Here is a 10579-nt window from a genome sequence, read left to right on the forward strand (position 1 = left end):
CCATCTCAATGCATTGGACAGGTTTATCCAACTTCATGCATTGGACTGGTTTACCCATCTCTATTCATTTGACTGGTTTATCCATATCCATGCATTGGACTGGTTTATCCATCGCCATGCATTGGACTGGTTTACCCATGCATTTGTGAAATATATACATAAAGGGACTCGTTAACATAATATTTGTTGGCAAGGATGAAATTCAATTATTTTACACACGAACAAAAAATCAAACAGCAACTGGTAGATACCCAGTAAAACAGATTTTTGCAAATCTAAGCCTAAGATCATTCAAATTTCAATAGTTTTACTAAGGCTTCATTAAAATGGAGCATTTACAAATCATTAGATGATGTGTGTTTTTTTCAGTGAAACATGCAAATGGTTTACAGTCCATACATATACTGTTTTGTATATAAAGGGTGAACAAATCCATTTAAGGTAATTTTAATGCATTTTTATCTGACATGTTGTTGATTTTTCCGTTCATACTAGTGCTGCATTAGTTACAACCACTGAAGGATCGGACTTGATAATGTGACTAATAATGTGTGTGGGTCTCTGAACGTTTTGTTACATGAATATTTATGTTAAAGATTTGGTTATATCTTAATGCAATAAAAAGCCGACATATACTTCATTGTGTTTATTATGCAATGTTTTATCTAATCATTCCTCCTTGTTTTTCTTCCTATTGATTTCGAGATCAGAAGGTCAAAGATCAAGGTCACAGTGACCTAAAGCTGTAAAAAGGTTTCTGCTCAATAACTCAAAAATGCTTGCACCCAGGAACTTCAAACTTGCTATGCTAGTTGATCATTACTAAAAGGTGACCACTGTGGTACAGATTTTGGAGCAAAAGTGGACTAGTGGTGATCACTGAGGTATAGATATTGGTAACCAGTGAATCTCCGGTCCACGTTATTGTGTGGTTGTTACATTTTTATATATAGAGGGTTCTTCAGATTTGTTTTGGTATGAGTTTTGCAGTTTGAATAGAATCAGTGAAGTAGGTCATATTTAGTATTTGGCTATACCAGGTCATTGTTATTTTATCAATATTTTGTTTTTCTTTACGATGTTGTTTAATTATATTCCTTTTGATCAGATCATGTATAAATGGATATAATATATTAGTTTATTTAGCAGTTAAATATTTTACAGAAAGAAAAAAAATGCAAATGTAATGGGTGTTACATTTTATAGAATCCTGGAAAACCGACAGAAAAAGTAGATTTCTATATATATATATACACTGTGTCATGTACATATTTTTAGTACTATTTGGGCTTCCATTGATAAAGAATATCTTGCTCTTGTGTTCAAACTTACTTTAAGAGTTTTTATCTGTTTTTTTATGTCTCCGAAGGTGGGCATATCAAAACCGCAACGTCCGTCTGTATGTCCGTCCGTGTGTCTGGCTCAATTACTCGTGTCTGGGCTGTAAATTTCTCTTGTATGGACAGATTTTAATATAACTTGCCACATGTGTTCGACATACCAAGACGACGTGTCGTGTGCAAGACCCGTGTCCCTACCTCAAAGGTCAAGGTCACACCTAGTGTCTATTCACGATGGAATGCTGCATATAAGTACATAGAGTATAGGTTGTCGTGTCCAGGCTGTAACTTTCCCTTGTACAGACAGATTTTAAAATAACTTGCCTATTGTGTTCCACATACCAAGAATGCGTGTCGTGTGCAAGACCCATGTCCCTACCTCTAAGGTCAAGTTTACGCTTAGTGTTTATTCCCAATGGAATGCTGCATATAAGGACATAGAATATAGGTTGTCGTGTCCGGGCTGTAACTTTCTCTTGTATGGACGGATTTTAAAATGACTTGCCACATGTATTCGACATACCAAGTCGACGTGTCGCGTGCAAGACCCATGTCCCTACCTCTAAGGTGAAAGATACATTTAGTGTTTATTCACAATGGAATGCTGAATATACGGGCATAAGAGTGTTAGTTGGCAAGTATGGGTGGTATTTTTTTATGTTCAGAGGCAATTAAAAAAAACTTGCCATATGTATTTGACACGTAAATGCAAGATCAACTGTTCATGTACTGACAATGTTCATAGGTCAATGTCACATTCGGGGGCATTCGTAACATACTGTGATAGCTCTTGTATGTTGTTTTTTTTATATAATTTTAGAGGGAATTGTCATAGCGTGGTGTCGTTATAGAAGTCATCATACAAAAACTTTAAAGCTGCACTCTCACGGATTGAACGTTTTGACAACTTTTTTATTTTGTTTGCCTTGGAACGGGCCAATTTTTGCAAAAATGTTGTTTCCGCTTAAGAACTTGAGAACATTAAGACCCAGGAACTTCATACTTGGCGTGCAGGTTGGTTATGACCAGTAGATGACCCCTACTAATTTTGAGATCAGTAGGTCAAGGTCACAGTGACCTAATGCTGAAAAAAGGTCTCTACTCAATAAATAAAGAACGCTTGCACCCAGGAACTTCAAACTTGGTATGCTAGTTGGTCATTACTAGGAGGTGACCACTGTTGTACAGATTTTGGAGCAAAAGTGGACTAGTGGTGATCACTGAGGTATAGATATTGTCAACCAGTGAATCTCCGGTCCACGTTAATTATTGTGTGGTTGTTATATTTTCATATATAGAGGGTTTTTCAGTTTTGTTTTGGTATGAGTTTTGCAGTTTGACTAGAATCAGTGGAGCAGTTCATATTTAGTATAAGGCTATACCAGGTCATTGTTATTTTGTCAAGATTTTGTTTTTCTTTAAAATGTTGTTGAATTATGTACGTGTTGGTCATATCATGTGTGAATGGATATACTATAGTAGTTGATTTAAGAATTAAATATTATTACGGAAAGGAAAGAAATAATCACAAATGTAATGGGTATTACATATTATAGAATCCTGGAAAACCTACAGAAAAAGTAGATTTTTATATATAGACAGTGTGTCATATACATTTTTTTAGTACTATTTGGGCTTCCATTGATAAAGAATATCTTGCTCTTGTGTTCAAACCTTCTATAAGAGTTTTTATCTGGGGGTTATAATTTTAGGGGGTATTGCCATAGCCTGGTCTCGTTCAAGAAGTCATCATTCAGCTTTATATACAATGCTTATACATGTATATATATTTAACCAAATGTGTTTAACTTACTGCGTTAGAATAATGTACATATATCAACACTTTATTTAACCTTTATTGTTATTTCAATATAGTGTTCCTGCATTTAAAAAAATCTCAATGTATTGGACTGGTTTATCCATCTCCATGCATTGGATTGGTTAATCAATCTCAATGCATTGGACAGTTTATCCATCTCAATGCATTGGCCTGGTTTACCCATCTCTATGCATTTGACTGGTCTATCCATCTTCATGTGTTGGACTGGTTTACCCATCTCCATGCATTTGACTGGTTTACGAATCTCTGTGTATTGGACTGGTTTACCAATCTCTTTGCATTGGACTGGTTTATCCATCTCCATGCATTGGACTAATTTATCTATCTCCATGCATTGGACTGGTTTATCCATCTCCATGCATTGGACTGGTTTATCAATCTCCATGCACTTGACTGGGATATCCATCTCCATGCATTTGACTTGGTTATCCATCTCCATGCATTGGACAGGTTTATCCATCTCCATGCATTGGACTGGTTTATCAATCTCAATCCATTGGACAGGTTTATCCACCTCCATGCATTGGACTGGTTTACCCATATCTATGCATTGGACAGGTTTATCCATTTTCATGCAGTTGACTGGTTTATCCATCTCCATGCATTGAACTGGTTTATCAATCTCCATGCATTGGACTGGTTTACCCATCTATATGCATTGGATTGGTTTACCCATGCATTTGTGAAATATTTTCTTAAAGGGACTCATTTACAGAATATTTGTTGGCAAAGATAAAATTCAATTATTTTACACACTTACGAACGAAATTCAAACAGCAGCTGGCAGATACTCAGTTAATCAGTTTTTAGCTCTACTGGCCAATGGCCAGAAGAGCTTATGCGATTGAAATGTGTACGTAGTGTGTGCGTCTGTGCGTCCGTGCGTTCGTGCGTCTGTAAACAATTGCTTGTGAACACGATACAGTCTTCAGTTTTGATTGTATCTAGATGAAACTTGTGCAGTATCTAGATATCCTTTAGAACTCGGTTCCTTTTGAAAACCAGCCAGATCTGCCCATGCATGCCTGGATTAAGGGTCTTCAAAGTATAAACAAATGCTATTTTTGTGCTAATTCTATTTTTAGCCAAGTCTACATGAGCGAAGTCTATTTTTAGCCAATTTTACATGTAAAGTCACAATTGCTTGTGAAGGTTTGTTCAAACTATGCCCCTGGGGCCATTACTGCCCCCCCACCCCCACGGAGACCAGTGCGGCAAAAGAAACGACCTCGGCGACGTTGGCGGAGGCCCCGGGAAGAGTTCTCTTTTTTTGTAAGGGACGGACTCCCCCCCCCCCCCTTTAAATTGAAAAATGTTAAAAACCTTTTTGTCTGAAACCACATTTAGTGGTCCACTACCATGGAGTCAAATTATGCCCCTTGGGTCAAAACTGGCACTGCCCTGGGTGTCACAATTTTCCTAGAGACTTATTTAAGAAATTTCAAAATCTTATTGTTTCAAACCACAAGGCCCATACCTTTGATATTTGTTGTGGAGCATCATATGATGCATTTGAAAACATTTGAAATAATTTCCCTTGGGAAAAAGCTGGCCCCACCCCTTTAGATTTACTTTTTAATTTTTAAAGCTACAGTAATGATATTTTGACCATATGAACAGTGTGTAGACAAGCATTAATGTTGTACTCGGACGTCCTTGACATTGACCTTTGACCGACTTTTTATTTTTAAAGCTACAGAAATGAAATTTTGACCATGAGTACAGTTTTGAAAGCAAATATTATTTACCCTCAGATTACCTTTACTTGGCACATATTAAAATAGTTCATGCAACTTATCTGCTAACAACACTTCCTGTCCTCAGATGTTGAACGTGTAGCGTTTTCAGCTAACCCAAACACAAAAAGTGAACTATATATTTGTTGCCTATTACTCAAACGTACATGCTCTGGATTGAAAATGACCACAAGAGCCATGCCAGTAGAGCATATGCCCTTTTGGGCCTCTTGTTTGCAAATCTAAGCTTAAAATCATTCAAATTTCAATAGTGTTACTATGCTTCATCAAAATGGAGCATTTACAAATCATAATATGATGTTGTTGTTTTTCACTACCTTGACAGATTATTGTTTAAGTTTTTATGAAACATAATTTTTAGTAATTTTGGAAAAGTTGATAGAATTGCGAGTGAAAGTTGATAAGATTGAAATATTAATGTTTTTGTTCTGTAGGTCGCTGACACATTTAAAAAGTTGTCAACATTTGTATTGCTATAATACATATAAGCAGGAAGAGTTAAAAAATACCAATTTTTAACAAAAATTGTTAATATAAATAAATACACAGGGCGAAAGAGAGTATATGCCTTCAATGTTAAAGGGCTGCAAAAGCAAAGCAGTATTGGCAAATAAAAGCCTAGCTTTGCTTTTAACTAGAAAAGCACAGCTTTAAAAAAATAATGTTATATAGGAAAAAATGCAGTTTGGGTCCAAAAAGCGCACCGTTTGCATTTCACTTGAAAAGCAAACCTTTTGCAAAAAACGTTATTACTTAGGATAAAAACGCAGCTTTTGGTGGTATTGGCCCATAAGGCACAGCTTTTGCAAAGCTTGTGGCTGTATTGGCCCAAAAAGCTCAGCTTTTGCAAGGAGCTCCGTTTTTAACTAGAGGAGGACAAGTGTTGACCTCTTGGGTACAGATATTATAGCAAAAGTTGACAAGTGACAATCACTGAGGTACAGTCAGTGGAGGGAAAGGGACTAGTGGTGACCACTGAGGTACAGTCATTGAAGAGAAGTGGACTAGTGGTGACTACTCAGGTACAGATATTGAGCTGAGTAGGTTAAAGGTCAAGGTAACATTGAGGTGAAAAAACGTGTTTTGCTCAATAACTTGAGAACACATGCACCCATGAACTTCATAGCTAGTATGCCAGTTGTTCATGACTAGTTGAAGACCCCTATTGATTTTGAGATCAGAAGGTCAAAGGTCAAGATGGCCTTCAGGTGAAACATAAAAACGGTTTGCGCTCAATTACTGATTATCCTTTGGGTCCATGAACTTACCACCTGGTATTTCAGTTTGTTTTGACTTGTAGAACTTAAAACTTGGTATGCTAGTTGGTCATTTCTCATTAGAAGGTGACCACTGTGGTACAGATATTGGAGCAAAAGTGGACTAGTGGTGATCACTGAGGTATAGATATTGGTAACCAGTGAATCTCCGGTCCACGTTATTGTGTGCTTGTTACATTTTCATATATAGAGGGTTCTTCAGTTTTGTTTTGGTATGAGTTTTGCAGTTTGAATACAATCAGTGAAGAAGTTCATATTTAGTATTAGGCTATTCCAGGTCATTGTTATTTTGTTTTTCTTTACGATGTTGTTGAATTATGTACCTGTTGGTCTGATCATGTATAAATGGATATAATATAGTAGTTGATTTAACAATTACATATTTTAACAGAAAGGAAAAAAAAATTGCAAATGTAATGGGTGCTACATTTTATAGAATCCTGGGAAACCGACAGAAAAAGTAGATTTCTATATATAGACACTGTGTCCTGTACATATTTTTAGTACTATTTGGGCTTCCATTGATAAAGAATTAAGATGAAGTTTGTATTCAAACTTACTGTAAGAGATTTCATCTCTTTTTTTTAAATATTTTTTAGGGGGTATTTTCATAGCCTGGTGTCGTTTTAGAAGTCATATATATATATATACAAAAAACTAAGCTGCATTCTCATAGAGTGAACGTTTTGACAACTTTTTAATTTTTTGTCTTGGAACGAGCCAATTTTTGCAAAAATGCATGGAACCAGTTATATAAGACTGCTGACAGAAAAAATAGATCGTAGATTTTTATATTTAAGTTCAAAAATTGATGTAATATGCGCTTTTCTTAAACTGTACGTAACGGTTTAAGCCAAAAAACATTAGTTTTCGAATGGAAATATAAAAATCTGCGATCAGATCTTTTGTTAGCAGTCTTTTATCATTGGTTTGCAGATATTTATGCAAAAATCTGCTCTTTCTTTCCAAGACAAATAACGTTGTAAAAACGGTATATCAGTGAGAGTGCAGCTTCAAAAATTGGCTATAACATTTAAATAATGTTCATTTTCCAGAGAAAATATGAATATTTTAGGTGAAACAAGACCCATAACTCGTAATTGCGGTAAGAATGAATTACGCCCCTTAATAGTCTAGTGTAAAAGAAAACTAGTGTCATCGTTTGTTAAGTGGCGCTCTTGTCTAAGTTAAAAAAATGACCAATTTTTAAATAAAAATGTAAATATAAACACAGGGCAGAAGAGAGTATGTGCCTTTAAGGCTGCAAAAGCGAAGCAGTATTGGCAAATAAAAGCCTAGCTTTGCTGTTAACTAGAAAAAGCCCGGCTTTAACAAAATAAAACAAAATAATGTTATTTAAGAAAAAATGCAGCCTTTAACGGTATTGACCAAAAAGCGCACCGTTTGCAATTCACTTGAAAATCAAAGTTTTGGCAATCAATCGTGTGTTTTTTAGAGAAAAAATGCAGCTTTGGGTGGTATTGGCCCAAAAAGCACAGCTTTTGCAAAGAGCTGCGTTTTTTAACTAGAAGATGAAAAGTGTTGACCACTTGGGTACAGATATTTATAGCAAAAGTTGACAAGTGGCAACAACTGAGGTACAGTCATTGGAGGGAAAGTGGACTAGTGGTGACTACTGAGGTACACTCATTGGAGGGAAAGTGGAAAGCTCAGTAGGTTAAAGGTCAAGGTAACACTGAGGTGGAAAAACGTGTTTTGCTCAATAGCTTGAGAACACATGCACCCAGGAACTTCAAACTTAGTATATCAGATGTTCATGACTAGTTGAAGACCCCTATTGATTTTGAGATCCGAAGGTCAAAGGCCAAGGTCAAGGTGACATTTAGGTGGAAAAAATCTATTACTGATGATCCTTTGGGTCCATGAACTTTATACCTGGTATGCCAGTTGGTTATGACTTGTAGATGACCTCTCTGGATTTTGAGATCAGTAGATTTAAGGTCAATGTCGCGGTGACCTTGAGATGAAAAACATGTTTCCACTCAACAACGTACAAATGTTATGTTCATCATTGATTATTTCTCAGTTACGACCTCACAGTAGGGGAGACAAGCGCTTTTTCAAACAAGCAATATCTAGATTTATGATATGTTATGCACCAGTCAATTGTAACCACGGCCACCCCAGGTCCGAGGAATAGCGGGGACTTTGACTTTCGGTCCAGCCAACCCCGGGTAAAATCCCCGCCTTGCGGGGACGAACTGATGGTAAAATCCCCGCCAAATGCCCCCGCACCCTAGGGACACTAGGTAAGGCCCATTCCCCGCTATATTTTTCGCGAAGACAAAACCTCCGCATTCACCCGACACTGCGGGCCACCTGAAAGGTAAAAACACGGCCCATTTCCCGGCTATCCCCGGTATACCCCCGGACCTGGGGGGCCGTGGTTGCAATTGACTGGTACATTATTATTACTTATTAAACAATAAGGACTGAAGGGCCATATTCAATTGTCCAGGCTATGAGACGATCACCTCTGCCTTCAACATTGTATTGTCATTATCATATAGAAAACAGTAATTTAACAAAAGATATACTGATAAGATATAGTACTAAAAAACTTAATATTCATAAGGAATATGCCAACTTTATAATGTGACGTCTGCTATAATCATATATGCGTCATAGTTGTCTGCGGTAATGAGTTGATACCTATATTGTCTTTATATAGCTTTATAAATAAGATATTTTTTCATCATGTCTAACCAAACTTGTTTGCTTCCAAAACGGTTCATCATACCTTTTCTTTAAGTGTTTTTCATGTCCATAGAGACATTCAGCTTCACTTTCACTGATGTTTGTATCTTTCTTCATAAGTTCGCTTACTTCAGCCTTATATTGCGACTGGCACTTTTCAAACGCTGCGGCAACAATTTCTTGCCAAGAATCAATATCCACGAAGTCCTCAGAGGTCACGAGCACGTCATCGTCGTCGTCACTCGTTCATTTGAACGCTGTGATATTTTTAAACGTACTAGTTAGCTGTAAATGGCATAAACATAACAAATGAAAGTAACATAGTGTGTGGTTTTAAGTGGTCTGACTATAATAATAAAGAAACTTTTTTTTTTTTTTTTTTTTTTTTTTTTAATCCTGACCGCCGTATAACCGTAGGGTACACTTAAGTCATGATTTTAAGTACTATCACATGCTGACGTCTGCTCATATATAACTAAAATCTTATGCAGAGCACCGACTGATTATGTGTTAGTTTTCAAACTTGAAAGAAAGCTCATCTTGCAGACTATTATTGTGCATCTTATTTTGTCTCTTTTTTATTGACTGAACCTGGATCATTGTAAAGACTCATAGAAATCATACTGTGTACTAATTGCTCATATATTTGGCTTAAGAAGATTGTTAAGTATAATAACATCCTCAAGAGAGCAGAGAGGTTTTTGAGTACATACTAACTCAAGCGAACATAAATAATAGTAATACAACAGACTTTCATTAAAGCTTTATAAACACATCGACAGTCGTGTACCATTTACTAAAAATGAAAACAAAACAATTATTTTGGGTGTGGCGCGACCCGCGGGCCCATGCCATATTTAGAAGAATATTAGTTGTTTCGCTCGTGAAACGGAGATTTATCCGAGCCATCCGACTCTTCATTTTGAACAATATAATATGATCGCATGCCAGTGGAAGTACTATTGTTTCAATGTACTGACCTCTTTGGCGGAGCTTTGTCTAGTTTTGTAGGTATGTTGGCCCGCGCAATTCTGAGATACAACTAGGCCGAGCTAAAATCAGTAATAGGTCATATAATCTTAAGTCGCACTATGCCAGGTAGTGATATGCACGACTGCTCAGTCACAAAATCCATTCGAATTCCATTTTTTTTCTCGATTTCTTCGTCATTCAATGATGTATCTACAAAACATGCGATATTTCTTAGTACTGGTGTTACTGTATAAAGAAGTGCAACGTAGGCATTTAAGATGTGGTGTTAGTAGTTTATACCCCGGGTCCCGGCGTTAGAACATTGAAGGGTCCCAAAGTGCCCAGTGTGTGTGTATGTAAGCTTATTTATACTCGCACTCGGGCAAGGTCCATTCGGCGAGTGCTCTGATAAGGTTTTTAGTGGTTTTATGTTTTTAGAGCATATTGCACAGACAGAATGTAAACCTGGTTAGAGCTGTCATGGTTCTTTAACGTGCACCAGTGTATATATAGCACCGTCAAACGGGACCCCCATTTAAAGTCCCTTCCAGAGGACGGCCAGTTTTTTTAAGTGGTGCGACGGGGAATCAAACCAGCTACCCCTGGATTGACAATCAAGAGTGTTGCCACTATACCACGGATCCACCAGCAAGATCAAGACAATTCATGACCAGC

This window comes from Mya arenaria, chromosome 12 (genome assembly GCF_026914265.1).
Source record: "Mya arenaria isolate MELC-2E11 chromosome 12, ASM2691426v1".
Classification (NCBI taxonomy): Eukaryota; Metazoa; Mollusca; class Bivalvia; order Myida; family Myidae; genus Mya; species Mya arenaria.